This window comes from Leucopleurus acutus, assembly GCF_964270905.1.
Source record: "Leucopleurus acutus genome assembly, chromosome: 1".
In the NCBI taxonomy this organism is placed as follows: Eukaryota; Metazoa; Chordata; class Mammalia; order Artiodactyla; family Delphinidae; genus Leucopleurus; species Leucopleurus acutus.
Genome location: NC_139142.1, coordinates 143957201 through 143976410, shown reverse-complemented (window position 1 = coordinate 143976410; position 19210 = coordinate 143957201). Strand labels below are relative to the sequence as shown.

At 34.5% G+C, this 19210-nt stretch overlaps 1 protein-coding gene across 2 annotated transcripts in view; it reads right to left on the bottom strand.

Annotated features, from left to right (window-relative positions):
- The window catches only part of PEAK1 (pseudopodium enriched atypical kinase 1), a gene marked incomplete at its 3' end in the record, with an annotated part of 291481 nt that overhangs the window by 135171 nt on the left and 137100 nt on the right, over positions 1 to 19210 (bottom strand). For both annotated transcript variants that reach the window (XM_082835965.1, XM_082835966.1), the window contains 2 exons: positions 7805 to 7968; positions 923 to 974 (listed from right to left, as the gene is read on the bottom strand). The remainder of the gene's footprint in view (positions 1 to 922; positions 975 to 7804; positions 7969 to 19210) is intronic.

Sequence of the window (19210 nt, the reverse complement as noted above, 5' to 3'; positions counted from 1 at the left end):
AGGAATAACTGGCTTGTTTATTACAAGCATTTGTGCAGATTTCTAGTTTTTCACTGTTATAGAATGTGGTGGGTGAATCTCCCTTCTAGTAACAGAAACAAGGGGACTCTTTGCATTTATTATGCTCCTCAATCGCCACATATGTTTAGTGGTATTCCAGCTGATTGTCGTTAACTTAAAACATTTACTGCTAATTACAGTTGGCACAATAAATCAAAGGGTAAAAATGTGTTCTCCACACCCACAGTAATCCTCTCCTTCACAATAAAATTTCTATCTCTTCCCCCATCATCCCCCATGCCAGGACCAGGTCCTTGGTGAAAGGACTTCTAAGCTCTTTTCGAAGTCCAGATAAACATCCTCTTCCTGGGTCATCCTGTCATGGCGTTTTCAGAGGCTAACTCTTCCCACACATCATGACTGACTTCTTACTACTTAGCATTGTTGTCTTGCCAGCAATACATGTGTGAAGGGAGACTTTATGCCACATGGTATAGTCATTTCTTGGTCATTTGACTCTACTAGAGAGTATTCCTGCTACAACAATCTCAGTAGTAAAGAATTAAAAGAGCTAATGTGAGAGATGTAAGCTCACAGAAATAACTGTTTTCCCAACAAAAGCCTTAAAAATACATTTGAAAACCTACAGAATGAAAGAATTACATTCTTTCAAAACAGTGCAGAATTAACAAGAAGACGGTGGCACTTTAGGTACCAAGAAGAAAACACAAGAGGACAAAGTCACAACACAACAGCAAATCTGCACTATTGACTAGAGTATGTTGCCTACTCATCTATGCTATGTTTTATTTTGAGCTCATATGAAAAAATACAGTTAAATAAATATCACACATCAATGAAAGATGCAGAACGTACATCTAGTATATCATCATTTATACTTATATTGTTTATGAGTACTTACATAAGAATATATATTCACCAACCTCATAGAGCATTTTCTCTGGAGAAGGAGGCTAGGAATGAAATTGGAGAGAGATACAAAGAGGATTTCAATCGTTCCTAAATTGTTTTGTTTCTTTTAGCAAAAATGACAAAATGTTAGCATTCAATTAATTCTTGGTGGTAAGATAACAGATGTTTGTTATATGATTCTGAATTCATGGAATTTCATAATAAAAAAATTTTAAGAGAAATAGAAATAACACCTAATTACATTTTAGCCTGGAAGTAAAGCAGATTTATAAACACAGAAAACATGAGGAAGAACCTTCTTTCTTGGAATAGAGTTATAGCTGACCAAAATACATTTTGAACTACATAAGTCTGAAAGAATACTTAAAACGATACTATAATTTCTAAGTAATATTGGGCAAGTAGATTTGCCTCCAAGAGCTTCCATTTAATTTTATGTAAAGCAAGGATGTTGAAGTAAAATATCTTGGATAACCTCTTCAACTTTAAAAGTCTGTAACTCTTTTTCCCCAAGAGGAGGTAAGTATATCTCTGCACATGTTATTCCTTTTGCCTAAAATAGGAATACTCTTTTCCTCTAGCTTGTTCCCTGGCAGTAAAATCTTATTTATCCGGTAACACTCAGTACATAGGATACCTTCGTGCTTTGGGAAGCCTTCCCTCACCCTTCCTAAGGGGGAAAAAGCACCATCACAGCTCTGTTCTCATACTCCCATTAAGCACTTGATACACTATCTTTCCATTTATGTGTTGCCTGTTCTGTTAGATGGTGAGCCACAGATGACGGGACCTGCACTCTACCCTTCTTTGTATCCCCTGAACCTTCCACACTATTGCAAATATTGTTTTCCCCAAGTAAATGATGAATGAATGAATGAGTCAGTATGTAAAATGGCATGAAGTTCACTCCATCATTCAGGTCAGTTGATCGTGCCACTAGAAGGTAGGGGTGTAACCCAGACGATCACTTAATATTCTTTCCAAAAGAATCCACAGGATCATTTCGAATTTTATGCTCTTAGTTTAGAAAGCAAGGATGGCATAACTTTTCTTCTTCTCCTTTTGCTTTTCCTCATACTACACAGCTTTTTACAAAGAACATGAAACACTCTTCTTACTTAAGCAAAATATCAGAAACTTAAGATACACTAAACCTTGAACTGAAAAACTGTTACAAAGAAGTGAAACATTTTATCACATATATTTGGATAGTATGCAATTGGATGCAACAGTTCATTCAACCCTTGTTCTCAAATGGGGCTGGCTACAGTTCCTAAGGTGGAAGAGGGTTAGTGTGATAACATGGAGGGGAGAGAGAACTTGGTGGAAAATAGCCAGTAATCCCTCCCAGGAACCCAAGGAAGCAGGAGGGTAGATCTCAGCACCCCTAGTTCTTTCTTGGATCAATCTCCCCAGATTTGGCTCCTGAAATAGTTGTTAACTGGGAGATTCTTGGAATCAATGGGAGTGTCCTGGGAGTCTGCCAACCAGCCACAAGACCTAGAAATGCCCTTGACAATATTTAAGCCAAAGCAGACAACTGCCACCAGATGCGATGGGGGGAATTTGGAGCTCAAAGCTGCATCCTCAGAACTTCTAACCAGGTACTAGTGTAGCTCACCCTAGTCATTTCATTAATTCAGAAGTAACATGACTTTGCATTTTACAGGACTGAATATTCTGGACCATACTTATTAATTATAATAGGGTTATTTTTTTAAACTTTTTATTTTGAAATTGAAGATTCACAGGAAGTTGCAAAGATAGTACTGAGAAGCCTCATTTACCCTTAAACAAGTTTGCCCCAATAGTCACATCTTGTGTAAATACAATACAATATCAAAACCAGGAAATTGACATGGGTACAATGTATGTGTATTCACTGTCACTTTATGACACATGTAGATTACTCTAGCTATCACCACAATCAAGACAGACTATCCCTTCACTGCAAAGATACCCCTTGGTGCTATCTCTTTAAAGTCACACCCATCCACCTACCCCTCAACCTTCCCAAACCCCTGGCAACAACTGTCTTGTTCTCCATCATCATAATTTTGTCATTTTGAGAATGTCATATAAATGGAATAATACATTATGTGACTTTTTGAGACTGGCTTTTTTCCATTCAGCATAATGTTCTTGAGATCCGTCCAAGCTGTGGTGTATATCAGTAGATCATTCTTTTTTATTACTGATATCATATTCCATGGTATGGATATACCACAGTTTGTTTAACCGTTTACCTGTTGTAGAACATGTTGGTTGGTACAATCTGTGGCTAGTACAAATAAAGCTGGTATGAAAAACAATGCACATGTTTTTGTGTGGATATAAGTATCCATTTTACTGGGTTTAATGCCCAAGAGTGGGATTGCTGCATCATATGGTAAGTGTACATTTAATTTTTAAAGAAACTATCAAATTATTTTCCAGTGTCTGTACCATTTTATATTCTGCCAGCAATATATGAAAGATCTAGTTTCTCTGCATCCTCACCAGCATTTGGTATTGCTACTATTTTTTATCTTAGCTATTCTAACAAGTGTATAGTGATAACTCATCATGGCATTAATTTTCATTTCCCTAATAGCAAGTGATGTTGAACATCTTTTTAATATGCTTATCTGCCAATGCTATTAAGAATATATCCTCTTTGGTGAACTATTTCATGCCTTTTGCCCATTTTTTAATTGATTGTTTTAACTGTTGAGTTTTGAGAGTACTTTAAGTATTCTACATATGACTGTTTTGTCTTCTCATCCTTTTAACTGGGTCTTCTACAGAGTAAAAGTTTTAAATTTTGATCAAGTCCAACTTACCCATTTTTCCTTCTTTTATAGATTGTGCTTTGCTGTACTATCTAACTACTCTTCACTAAGCCCCAGATCCTAAAGATTTTCTCCCATATAAAACTTCTAAAAAGTTTTATAGTTTTACATTTAAATCTATGATCCACTTTGAGTTAATTTTTGTATAAGGTGTGAGACTTAGGCTGAGGTTCTTTTTTTCCACCCCCATGAATATTCAATTGTTCTGCACTATTTGATGAAAAGACAATCCATTCTCCATTGAATTGCCTTTACACTTTTGTTAAAAAAAAAAAATTAGCTGGCTATACTTGTGTGGGGTTATCTATTCTGTTATTGATTTATGTGCCTATCCTACTGCCAATACCAGTCTTGAGTATTGTGGCTATATAAATTTTGCAATCAGGTGGAGTGGTTCCTTCCATTTTTTTCTTCTTTTTCAAAATCGTTTTAGCTGTTCTAATTTGCCTTTCCATATAAATTTTAAAATCTTGCCAGGATTTTAGGAATTGAGTTAAGCCTATATATCAAATTAGGGAGAACTGATATCTTTAATATGTTGAGTCTTGATGATAAATTTTACCATCTTAAACTTTGATAATAGGTTAATGTACTTAGTTTTCTACCATTTGGAAAAGAAGTACCTATTTGAAAAGGACTGTATATAAATTTAACAGAAAATTTACGCCACTACTATATTTAAAATAGATAACCAACAAGGACCTACTGTATAGCCATAGCACAGGAAACACTGATCAATATTCTGTAATAACCTAAATGGGAAAAGAATTTGAAAAAGAATAGATACGTGTATATGCGTAACTGAATCACTTTATTGTACACCTGAAACTAACACAACATTGTTAATCAACTGTGCTCCAATATAAAATAAAAATTAAAAAACAAACTGGTTTCCAGATTCATTACTATTTTAGTTTTTAGTAACAGTATCAGTTACTGAGACTGAAAAACAAGGAAGAATTTTCTTGGGATAAAGAGAAAGGCAAATAATACTTCAAGGGAGGACAGCTGAGTAAAGAGGTCAGTTTTGCATTTTTTCCTCACCCATGTCTCCTATTTTTCTCTGTCTTCTGTTATCTCAGATAAAATGCGGGTCTAATGATATCATCTTCAAGTAATTTAACCTTTACTTAGTAGATTAAGTTGTCTTTTCCATTAAATAATAACTAACACTTTAAGAACATAATCAAAACAATGATAAATTATTGACAAAATAAAACTGATGTTGCAAAAGAAAAATACTGTGTATCTAAAGGGAACATAATTTTACAAAGCTGAAATGAGAATGCTGCTAATAAGACCTTTTGCTTAAAAAAAAAAGACCTCTCCTTATCTGCCACTAGGTAAATAAAAACTCCTTATCTGCCACTAGGTAAATAAAAACTTCACCACTAGGTAAATAAAAACATTGAAATATTGAATGTTTGTAAACTAGAATAAACTCCTAGTTAAGAGCTCAGGTCATGGAGTCAGATAGACCTGGCTCTACCTTGAACTAGCAACTTGATGTAGGGCAATTTACATAACTTCTTTGAGAATGTGTTTCCTCGTATGTAAGATGGATATATTTAATAATAGGACCTATGTCAAATAGAGTGGTGAAGCTTCAGATAATGTATATTAAGCACTAATTCGAATGCTTGGCATATGGTAATCACTCAATACACATTAATTACTATTATTTTTAATTCCTTTTTGTCTGGGCAAATTACATTTAGGCTTCCCTCCCTAAGGACAGTTGTCCTAAATGGAGCCTATCAAGCTTTATGAATTTTAAGATTCCTGATAGATACATTGTTTAGAGTGGTCTTACTGTCTGCAAGTATACACTTCCCTTACTCCCAAGAACCATAATTTTAAGCTAATGAACTGAACTTAGATAAAACTGGGTGTTTGGTTCAACTTTAACATAGCTAGAACTCATCTTTTGAATTTCAGTCTCTTCAAAGTGGCCATGATAGTTTGCACAGTTAGAAATATGAATTTCTAATTGTACAAATTAGAAATTCTGTCAGTTGCACAATCAGAAGTCTGATTCCATTCCTTCATCAAAAGCCACAGTAGATTTGGGATTTTGGAGGCACCCAGCTTAGATGGGGCCAGAAAAATTAAATAATATGTAATTCAGGTGGTCTCATGTAGGTGAATTACATGACCTCTGAACTGGACTTGATGGGAGAATCAAGGCAATTCTTTTGTTTTATTTTGTAGAGAGGTCAAGTTCTAATTTAATCTGTTCCTTGTTAATATAATGAAACTAAAAACAAATTTGGTAGTTAAAAAAAGTGGAAATTAATGATTAAAAAAATCCACTGCCTATGGATTTCAATGATCCTATCCATGGTTACCAAAAGTCACTGAGAGATGAATTTAACTAGAATTAAGAGTTTGATAAGGAGTGGTAAAAGTATCATGATAAAAATTTTGATAATGTTGTTTGTTTTTGGTTCATTCATGAACCTGTGGTTATATGAGATTATAGAATCAAATATAATCAAACGGGTAAAGAAAACTCAGATCATTAATGGAGAAGACAGAGACGTTTGGTGACTTTCTTTTCTTTTTTTTTGGCCACACCACGTGGCTTGTGGGATCTTAGTTCCCTGATCAGGGATCGAACCCAGGCCCAGGGCAGTGAAAGCGCAGAGTTCTAACCACTGGACTGCCAGGGAATTCCCCAGGGACTTTCTGCATATTATCTTGCTTGTATGAGTGAACATTCAGCACTTAAATTTCTGCTGTGTTTCAAAAGTTACTTTCTCCAACTTTAATTTTTTAATGGTTCAGGACTAGAAAGAATTTGCTGGACATTTTTAAAAGGTCACATGCTGGTACATGGTTGGTAATGAAAAGAACATGGAAAGTTCTAATTATGCCATAAGTAGAAGTTTAACCAATAATTGGATAATTTTTTAAAAAAAATCAAGGTATTTTCTATCCAGGTTAATGTTAACACAGGGAAGAGTGATTAGAACATTCATTCCTTACATACTACTTATCCTGGGTTACACTTGCCAATTTAAATCATTTTCTTGAAATAATAGGTCCTGCATTCCTTAGAATCATTCGGACTAGTAATGGATACTGTATTTGACTGATTTTTCACATGCCCTGATTTCACAGCAAGGACCCAGTTGTACTCAATTACACCCACTCACTACCAAGACACACTGACTCAAGCAAACAAATGATTATACCTCAAAATCAAATTAATAGACTTCCAATGAATAAAAGTTCTAATTCTTCACTAGGATGTGATTAAAAAATTGTAAACATTTGAGTCTTTACAAAACATGTACTGAAACAATTTTGGCCTAAGATCAAGGAGATTTAAGAAGACTGACAAAGAATCTTTAAGTCTTTCTATAATTGCTTTCCACTCTACTTAAAATATAACAGTCACTGCAATTTCATAATAAGAAATAATTTTATAATCTTTTCAAATTTCTCTCTCCTTTTCTATTTTGGATCCTTGTGTCTTTTTTTTTTTTTAATGACATAAAGACTTAACACCTTGTATCTTCTATAAACTTAAATTCCTAAGAAACAGGGGCAGAGGATAAAATAAAGATTAAATTAAAATAAGATGTCAGATATGAAAGGAAAAAGATCAAGAGACCAGATGTCACATAAGGAAACTAAAAAATAATATGAAAACAAAACTAAAAACCATTTGCATGTGTGATAGGATACCACCATTTATGTTGCCTGGGTTATTTCTATGAAAGGAAAAAATATCTGGTAAAGGACGGACCTATAAGTATACTAGTATTATGCCATATTCTTACTCAAATAAGCTTACCTGTTTCTGTGTTAAGAAGTTCATAACCTGTGAAAAAAGCAACATTCTTTTGGCTAATATCAGGGTCAAGCATTAAGAGGCAAAATAAAATCCTGACTATGCTAAATAAGTTATAAAATTATCTGCTCTATCTACACTTTGGTATTTGTAAGGTAAATATTTAAACTTAAAAATAAACCCTTTCAAGTCATCTAAAGTTCTTGGTGGAAATGTAACATGATATGATAAATCTGGTTACCATTTAAATTTGAAGTACTTCATCCATTTTGGTGACAAAGGCGGTTTTAGCAGCTATCATTACATTCATTTAAATTTCAAAGTGCTTTGGGTCCTTCCAAGATGAACGTCCTTTCTTCCTTGCCTCTCATTCCTTAACTTATTTTCTGAAGATAGCAATGTTTACTGCAAGAGAACAACAAAAAATAGAGCTAAACTGGAGAAGTAAACTAGTTTTAAATATATTGGACATTTTCTTTCCTTTAGGATATTCTTAATTTCACACTCACTCAACCGTTAATATTAGACTTATTCATTTAAGAAGTAACTTCCTTACTTAGGAAGAGACATGGATAGAATCTTACACACTCAAGAACTATCCATGCCATACCTAAGAACCAAGTAACTTATAGGAATCAAAGTAGCTAGCACTGATGCACTTGAGGCTTTCTAAGACTTCATCTGATTGTTCTTGTATATTTCATTTTTTGGCTAGAAATATAAAAATAAGAAACATTAAACTCTATTTCACCTTTATAAAAATCCAATTCTATCAGTCACAATTTCCAACTTTGATATAGCCTCTGTTAAATATGAAAGTAGACATCTCCAATTGCAAAAGTTTCTCTAGCCACTTTGTAGTTTTACTTTAGGCTTAAGTATAAAATATATTTATAATTTGGTATACAAAACATCAATTTGCAGAGACATGGATGGATCTAGAGACTGTCATACAGAGTGAAGTCAGAAAGAGAAAAGCAAATATCGAATATTAACACATATATGTGGAATCTAGAAAAACGGTAAAGATGAACCTATTTGCAAAGCAGAAATAGAGACATAGATGTAGAGAACAAACATACGGGCACCAAGGGAGGAAGGGGGGTGGGATGTTGGGAGACTGGGATTGAGATATATACACTACTATGTATAAAATAGATAACTAATGAGAACCTACTATATAACACAGGGAACTCTACTTAATGCTCTGTGGTGACCTAAATGGAAAGGAAATCCAAAAAGGAGGGGATATATGTATAGTTATAGCTGATTCACTTTGCTGTACAGCAGAAACTAACACAACATAGTAAAGCAACTATACTCCAATAAAAAAAGTTTAAATTAATAACTTCCTACTTCTGACTCTTGAGCACCAATTACATACATGTTTAACTGGCCCAAGCCCTAATTTGTTTTCTCTATAACACCAAATACAAGGAAAATAATTGGAAAAGTTAAGAAGAAAGAAAAAGATAATGTGATCACTTTTTTTTTAACTTTTTAATATGGGAATTTTCAAATACATATACAAAAGTAAAGAGAATGATGAACCCACATACCCAACACCCAACTTTAACAGTTATCAACATTTTGCCATTCATCTTCATCTGTCCCTCACCTCAATTCATTCTCTCTCCTGGAATTTTGTTGTTGTTGTTAGTTTCTGCTTTATAACAAAGTGAATCAGCTATACATATACATACGTTCCCATAACTCCTCCCTCTTGCGCCTCCCTCCCACCCTCCCTATCCCACCCCTCTAGGTGGTCACAAAGCACGAAGCTGATCTCCCTGTGCTATGCAGCTGCTGCCCACTAGCTATCTATTTTCATTTGGTAGTGTATATGTGTCCATGCCACTCTCTCACTTCGTCCCAGTTTACCCTTGTCCCTCCCCGTGTCCTCAAGTCCATTCTCTACGTCTGCGTCTTTATTCCTGTCCTGTCCCGAAATTCTTCAGAACCACTTTTTTTTTTTTTTTTTTAGATTCTATATATATGTGTTAGCATACAGTATTTGTTTTTCTCTTTCTGACTTACTTCACTCTGTATCACAGACTCTAGGCCTATCCACCTCACTACAAATAACAATTTTGATTCTTTTTATGGCTGAGTAATATTCCATTGTATATATGTGCCACATCTTCTTTATCCATTCATCTGTCGATGGACACTTAGGTTGCTTCCATGTCCTGGCTATTGTAAATAGAGCTGCAGTGAACATTGTGGTACATGACTCTTTGAATTACGGTCTTCAATGTGATCACTTTTAAATGATTCATGACTGTGCTTACATACTGTAGAACTGAACCTCTCAATAAATTTTGAGAAACAAAAAAGCATTTTAAAAAGGACGTTTTTGTTTGTGCAACATCAAACAATATCTAACTCTGACACAGCTGGGTTATTCATGATGAAAACAATACCCAATGTTCTTACAGTGCTTAAATCTACCACTTCATGTGGTACATAACAATGATGAGCAGCATGTAGGAGAAATATTACCAAGAAAATATATATATATATCACCAATATATAGATGAAATGATGATGCCCAGTATCACATAAAGAGTAGCAAAATTAGTCTTCTTTCCATTGTAAGTCTTTAAAGAAGAAAAATGCAATTAATGCTTATTTTATTTTGAAATTTGAATATGAAAAGAAATTGAACTTATGGATATACAAATACTGATAACCTAGAAAAGTACTGATAGAGGAGTGAAGTGATTTCCCATGGGTAAGTGTTGGTTAGTGGAAAAACTGAAATGAGAACATACATCTCCTTACTCTTTCCTAATGCAGTGATTGATTATCCTTCCATAATCCACCCTGCATTCCTTTCCTCTCAGTCCCCAAAATAGTCTTTTTCTGAATGCTTTATTCTGATGTGTTTGGTAGAACTCAAACTCCAAATCTGAAATATCACCTCAACAACTTCCCATGTCAGCTATTACTTTCCACTAGGCTCTACGGAGTCTCCTCTACACATATGAACTTAGTGATCAAAGATATGAAAGGAAAGACATATGCAGATTTTGAGGCTGCCTACTCTGTGCCTCCCTCCTTCCTAGGGATGCTCACCAATGAATTCCAGAACAACTGGCATGACTTGAACAGGGTTGTAGGTTAGATGGTAGTAACCTATCAACATTGAATTCCTGATTGTGATTATTTTATCCTGGTTATGTGGCAGAATGTCTTTGTAGGAAATGTACTCTAAAGAATTCAGAGGTGATGCAGTATAATGTCAGCAACTTACACTCAAGTGATTTAGGAAAAATTATCTGTACTATTCTTACAATTTGTGTATAAGTTTGAAATTATTATAATATAAAAGGAAAAAAACAATTAAATATATCAGTACATCTGTCACATTTCCAAAATGTCTTCTGTGGAAGTCTAATACAGCTAAATGCTTAAAGAAAAAGTAGTTCTACAGTGAAATAAATTTGGGTAAAGTTACTCACTGTATTCTTTCTTGGTGACTCACAATACATGTGAGCCTATCAAATATTCCTACAGATCATGCATTAGACAGACGTTCAATTATCCATCCTTCCAGCCACATATAAATTACATACTTAAGGCCTACTATATGAAAGGAAATGTTCTGAGTAGTACAGATAGACAGTTAATAGGGAAGGCAAGATCTCTCACCTCAGAGAGCTTACTGTTTTAATACAGAAAGAGACAAATAAATAAATAAACTAATTTCAGATGGTGATAAGTGCTTTGAAGAAAATAAAACTGGGTGTTAGAGACTGGGAAGGTGGAGGTGCTGTTTTAGACAGTGTATCAAGGAAGGCCCTCTGAAGAGATGATGTTCAAGTTGAAATGAGCCAGAAATGGAAAAGTTTAGGGGAAGCATCTTCCAGACGTAGGGCATACACGTCATTAAGATAGGAATAAGCTTATAATACTCATGGGGAAAAGTTTCTAAATTATCAAAATAATGAAATTTGTGTAAAAAATTTCTAAAAAATTCGTAATTTTTTTTAAAGTAACTAGGCAAATTCTCTTTGGATGATGATTTTCTATTACTTCATAGCTTCTTTCAGAACCAATCCTTATTTTTATTTTATATTTGAAAACAAAGGTTATTCTCTCTCTGCATGTAAAAAGAAATAAATTGCCTGGGTTTTTTTTTTTTTGTTTTTTTTGTTTTCTGTTTGTTTTTTTCCTGGATGGTGTACTAGTGTGTTGGGAAAACATCATGAAGACATGTAGGCAGAAAAAGTATCCCCTGAATGAATGACTATATGCAGCTATGTTACTACCCACTCACTGAGGCAACAGCAGCATACACCTAAATCCAAGCCCTCTCTTCTAGAACTTCCACAGCACTGGATTTTGCGTATTGCCAAAGAACAACTTCAATTATATACCTTAAGGAAGGAAAATACACTTATGATTAGAGAATACAAACTACATAATCATTCAAGTGTGGCTCAAGTTAACTGTGTGAACATAACACCAAACAAAGTCATAGACTGTATATATCGACACTGCTTTACATATTAGACAAATTCTGAGTATTCTAAGAGGGGCCTGACTAGTATGCTAAGCTACAACAGGTAGAAAAAGAGAATATGCTTTGAAATGTGTTTTGTGTTCTAACTGGCTAACAGGGTTATGTGGAAGACAATACAGAAGCAAAGATGATGAAGAGAAGAGGCTGTATTCTCAAAATTGTGAACTAAGAAGAAAAATCCCTAGATCCTGTAAGTGGGGACAGCATGAAGTTAAAAATGATATAATGCTGGTGCGGGGTGGGGGGGCATTTTGTTTATGAGTACCAGGGCAACTTCATCACAAAATAAATAAATTTAGGATACATATATGCCAATTTTTAAACATTAATAAGATAGGCATATTGAAACAAAATAGGAAGGAAGGAATTTAACCTTGCATAATTAAAAAGAGAAAAGGTGCCAGTTTGAGAGTAAGATAAACTGGACATTAGCCCCAATTCCCCATTAACTGAGGAACCTCTGATATAACCTTTGACATTTTAAAATCTATCAAAGCCCTATAGGCTCAGTACTGTGTGATCTTATTTACTTTGCTATTTAATTTAATAGTAGGGAACTATTTATTTAGTTCCCTAAGTAAAAGCATTACTTAGAATGAAAACACAACAGTCCGACAGGAATCCTACCGCTTACTTGGGAGCTTTTTATTCACATAGAGCAGGGACTGTCAAACTGTGACCCAGGGGCCAAGTCTGACCAGCCACCTGTTTATGTATGACCTGCAAGGTAAGAATGTAGTTTTTACATTTTTAAATAGCAGGAAAAAAAGATCAAAAGAAGAAAAATATTTTGAGGCATAAAAATTATATGAAACTCAAATTTCATTTTTATAGATAAAGTTTTATCAGAACACAGCTAGCACATTTAAAAATGTATCATCTAAGGGGCTTCCCTTGTGGCGCAGTGGTTGAGAGTCCGCCTGCCGATGCAGGGGACACGGATTCGTGCCCCGGTCCGGGAAGATCCCACATGCCGCAGAGCGGCTAGGCCCGTGAGCCATGGTCGCTGAGCCTGCGCATCCGGAGCCTGTGCTCCACAACGGGAGAGGCCATAACAGTGAGAGGCCCACGTACGGCAAAAAAAAAAAAAAAATATATATCTAAGGCTGCTTTTGTACTACGAAGGATTAGCTGAGTGGGTGCAACAAGGGCTGTATGGCCCACAAAGTCTAAAATATACACTATCTGGCCCTTTCCAGATAACATTTGCCGGTTCCTGATATAAAGTACATATACTCACATGGTTATGCTCTAAAATGATAGGACTTATATTTTAACACTAGATCAAATGGTTCATTTTTTCCTTATCTCCAAGTATTTCATTCCAAGTCTTTCATGTTTCTAATGAAATATTAAATAATAATTTTATATTTAAAATGACTATTCCATAATATTGAGAGAATTTTTGTATACTCGAAAATCCATTTTCCTGATTTGTGAGATTTCTTAGGTATGATAACTTATTTTCTTTGGGTCAGCTTCTGATTTAAAGTTTGTAATGGGCTCCCTGAATTGAAAAATAAATAATAGTTCCTACAGTCGATACAAGATCTTTATAACAATACTGAGGAAAAAGTGAATAAATGGTTAAAAGTTATGTAAAAAATAACTGCTTGAGAGCTTCACAATTTTGTAAAAGTGTTAGTATTAAAACTCATTCTAGAATGATTCAACTTCTGCTTCTGAGGGCATGAGGGGGTAAAAAGTCCAGAGTAATCCTCTCACTGCAAACAACTAGAACACCGTATAAAATATAGGAGAGGACTATTTTCAGACACTAGCAGTGCAGGACTGTGATCCCTGAGAAAAGGGAAACAAATAAGGCCAGCCCTACCATTACCCAAGGCTCTCAGCCAGGAAGCAATTTACTACTCCAGTACAGGAGGAAGAACCCAAATAGAGTCTGGCAATCTTGTTGACGCGAGGAGATGGAGAAAAAAGTACAAGGAGGCCAAGGTAGCTAGAATTTATGGGGTAGAGTTCCAGAGAACAGTGAAAGTGTTCCAGCAGTTTAAATTAGGGTTCCCTTGAGTATTTAGCTAAATAAAAACCTGTACATGAGAAGGGTAAATTTCTTGAGACCGGCCAAGAAGAACTTCTAAGGAAAAACGTTACCAGGGAGTTCTAAGACAAAGGATTCACAGAGCTGATATGGGGCCAATATTTCAACAAGTTCCCTCCAGCAAGAGGGGAAAAAGCTCACTGAATATACAAGGCTATCAGTAATGACCCCAGAAGGGCCACGTGCAGAAGCAGGGGAAAAGTAGCCCTAAAATAAAAATTCCTCTAGACCCTCCTGAAAGGTGCTTGGAAGCCTAGAAAGCCTAGAAAGGATCAAACTAATATGCAATTTAAAATGCCTATTAGGAAAAAGTCCAATACACTTTAAAGAAATACTACAAAATCAAGAACTCAACATGTAAAATTCACAAATACCTGACATTTAATTAAAAATTACTGGACATACAAAGAAGTAGGAAAATGTGGCCCATAACCAGAAAAGTATCTGTCAACACAGAGAGACCCAGAAATGACAGACATGGTGGAATTAACAGGCAAAGACATTGAAAGGGTGTTATAAATATGCTCCATATAAATGAAAACAGGAATACAGGGAAAAGAGAAATGGAGAATTTTCAAAAAGACCCAACTAGAACTTCTAGAGATAAAATATATATATAATATCTGAAGTGAAAATTTCACTGGATGAGATAAGCACTGCAGAAAAAAAGAAATCAGTGAACTTGAAGACACAGCAATAAAATCTAGCCAAAATGAAGTTCAGAGAGAAAAAGATGACTGTGAGACAAAGGAAGAATACTGTTATAAATGTACTACATTATATGAGATGGTATAAAATTATTTGATAGTAGAATACAATAATAGGCATATTATAAATCCTAGAGCAACCACTAAAATAAGTAAATAAAAAGGCAGAAAAAAGAATAAGCCAATAAAGGAAAAAAACAATAGAGAAGATTAAATGGAATTCAAAGTAAAATTAATTCAAAGGAATGGTTAAAAGAAAAAGAACAGCAAAGATGGTAGATATAAACCTAACCACATTAATATATACATTAAATGTAAATTATCTAAATACTCCAATTAAAAGACAGATTAAAAAAGCAAAACCAAATATATGTTATGAGAATCTCACACTAAAATAAGGAAATAGTTAAAAAATAAAAGGATAGAAGATATACCATGCAAACCAAAATCTTAAGAAATAGCCACATTTATATCAGAGAAGATAGAAGACAAGAGAAAAATAGTATCAGAGATGATGAGGGATATTTCATAATGATCAAGGGATCACTTCATTTGGAAGATGGAATAATTCTAAATGTATATGTACATAATACCAGAACTACAAAATACATTAAACAAAAACTGACAGAACTGAGGGGAGAAACAAACAAAAGCACCCAAAACAGTTGGAGACATCAACACTCCTCCCTCAGTACCTGAAAAGAACAGGTACACTGAAAGTCCAGCAAAGATAAAGAAGACTCGAACAGCACTATCAACTGAATTGATGTTTATAGAACATTTCAACCAACAACAGCAAAATATAAACTTTTATACTGCCCATGAAACACTCACCAAGATAGCCCATCTACTGAACCAGGAATAAGTCTTAACAAATTTTTAAAAATTGAAACTACACATAGTATATTATATTCCCTTAGCACAGTGGGATTAAATCAGAAATCAAAACCAAAATGATACTTGGAAAATTCCCAAACATCTAGAAATTTAACATCTTCTAAAATAACCTAAGTGCCAGAAATCACAAGGGAAATTAGAAAATACTTTGAAATGAATGAAAATGAAACCTAACCTATCAAAATTTTTGATGCAGCTAACAAGATGCTTTGAGGAAATTTACAGTTTTCTATGCATATATTAGGCAGAAAAGACCTAAAATCAATTATCTAAGCTACCATGGTAAGAGGCTACAAATTAAACCAAATAAGTAGATAGTTACAAATTAACAAAGAATAGAAACCAATGAAATAGATAACTGAAAAACAGAGAAATATCAATGAAATCAAAAACAGGTTCTTTGAAAAAAAAAAATAGTGTAATTGACAGACCTCTAACTAGACTGAATGAGAAAAGACAGAAATCAGCAATATTAGGAACAAAAGGGGAAACATTACTAAAGAGTCTATAAATATTAAAAGAACAAGAGACCATTTATGAATGATTTTTTTAAAATTAAGTTATTTATTTTTGGCTGTGTTGGGTCTTCGTTGCTGTGCACAGGCTTTCTCTAGCTGTGGCGAGTGGGGGCTATTCTTTGTTGCAGTGCACAGGCTTCTCATTGCAGTGGCTTCTCTTGTTGTGGAGCACGGGCTCTAGGCACGCGGACTTCAGTAGTTGTGGCTCATGGGCTCAGTAGTTGTGGCTCACAAGCTCTAGAGCTCAGGCTCAGTAGTTGTGGTGCACGGGCTTAGCTGCTCCATGGCATGTGGGATCTTCCCGGACCAGGGCTCGAACCCGTGTCCCCTGCACTGGCAGGTGGATTCTTAACCACTGCGCCACCAGGGAAGTCCCTATGAATGCTTTTATCTCAATAAATTTGACAACTATGATGAAATGAACAAATTCCTTAAAAGACACATTACCATAATGACTCGGGAAATAATACATAACCCAAATAACACTGTATCTATTAAAGAAATTGAATTTGTAATTTAAAATATTCCCACAAAGTAAACTCCAGTCCCCAATGCTTCATTGTAAATCCTATCTAACATATAAAGACAGAAGTAATACAAATCCTACATAAATTCTCCCAGAAAGTAGAGGAGGACACATTTCTCAACTGATTTTATAGGGCCAGCATTAGATTGATTCCAAAACCAGAAAAAGACATTATGAGAAAACTACACACCAATATCTCTCATAAACATACTTTCAAAAATCTTCAACAAAATAGCAAAATCAAATTCAGCAATATATAAGAAGAAATACAAGGTTGATTTTACATTTTAAAAAATCAATGATATTGGGCTTCCCTGGTGGCGCAGTGGTTGAGAGTCCGCCTGCCGATGCAGGGGACATGGGTTCGTGCCCTGGTCCGGGAAGATCCCACATGCCGCAGAGCGGCTGGGCCCGTGAGCCATGGCCGCTGGGCCTGCGCGTCCGGAGCCTGTGCTCCGCAACGGGAGAGGCCACAACAGTGAGAGGCCCGCGTATAGCAAAAAAAAAAAAAAAAAAATCAATGTTATTAACTATATTAACAGAATAGAGGAGAAAAACAATATAATCCTCTCAATAGAGAAAAAATATTTAATAAATTTCAACACATATTCATAATAGAAACTTCAGAAAACTCAGAATGGAAAAGAACTACCATTTGATAAAGGGCATCTGTAAAATACTGACATAATAATAAATAATAAATGTTCTGTTCAACATTATACTGGAGATCACAGCTATACGGAGGCACAAAAAAGAAATGAAAAGCATAAAGATGGGAAAGGAAGAAGTTAAAATGTCTTTATTTACAGGAGACAAAATTATTTGCATAGGAAATTCTAAGGCGTATACAAACTATATAGTGATTTCAGCAAGACTGTAGAACTTGTGTTCAATATACATATATCCATTGTATTTCTATATCAACAAACAACTAGAAATTTAAAATTTTTTAAATGCCATTATAATAGCATTAAACAAAATTAAATACCTGAGTTTATCCCTAACAAAATATGTATAAGACCTATAAAATGAAAGCTACAAAACAAAGCTAAGACAAATTACAGAAAACTGAAATAAATAAAAATATATAACATAGTCATGAATTGGAAGATTCAAAATTGTTAATATGGCAATTCTTCGCAAATTCATCTACACATTCAATTCAATCTAAATCAAAATCCCAGGTTTTTTTTGTAGAAATGTACAAGCTGATTCTAAAATGTATATGAATATCCAAATGAACAGAATAATTAAAATAATTTTGAAAATGAAGAACAAAGTAGGAATACTTACAATACCTGATTTCTGGAGTTAACATTAACTTACAGCAATCCATATAGTTTGGTAATAGCCTAATGACAACATATAGAAAACTGGAACTGAACAGAGAATCCAAAAACAGACTACAAAATACTTGGTCAATTAATTTTTAAAAGTGCCATGGTAACTCAATGCAGAAAGAAAATATTTTCAACAAGTGTTGCTGAAACAACTGGATATTCATATGGAATAAAAATGAATTTTGCTTTTATATGACAGGATTTTGTATATGTAAAAATACTAAATGAAAATACATCATAAACCTAAGAGTAGGATGTAAAACTATAAAGCTTCAAGAAGAAAACAGGGAAAAGTTTTTATGACTTTAGGATAGACAAAGATTCAAAAGCATGAACCATAAAAAAAAAAAGAAATATAGAAACAGTCACCTGATAAACCATACTTTATCAAATTAAAAACTTCTGCTGTCTTAAAAACATCATTATAGGGACTTTCCTGGTGGTCCAGTGGGTAAGACTCCACGCTCCCAATGCAGGGGGCCTGGGTTCCATCCTTGGTCAGGGAACTAGATCCTGCATGCATGCCACAACTAAGAGTCCACATGCCACAACTAAGAAACCCACATGCTGCAACTAAAGATCCTGCATGCCGCAACTAAGACCCAGCACAGTCTAAATAAATAAATAAATAATTTTTTTAAAAAGTCAACAAACAAAAATAATTGCATTTGAAAAAATCATTATAAAAATTAAGTGGCCAATAATTACATTAAATGATTAAAACCACAAGATACCATTTCATACTCATTAAATGGCTAAATTTAGAAAGACTGACAATTCTAAATATTGGTGAGGACGTACAGCTGTGGTGCCTAAATACTGGTGAGGCTGCAGAGCTGCATTGATTCACCTTCTAATACAGCAGCCACTAGCCACATGTAGCCATTTAAATTTAAATTGATAAACTGAATAAAATAAAAAATTCACTTCCTCAGATGTACTAGCCATATTTCACCTGCTCAACAGCCACATGTGGCTAGTGGTTACAGTATTAGACAGTGCTGATATAGAACATTTTCATTATTGCAGAAAGTTCTATAGGATAACATTAATTTAGAACATCTAAAAT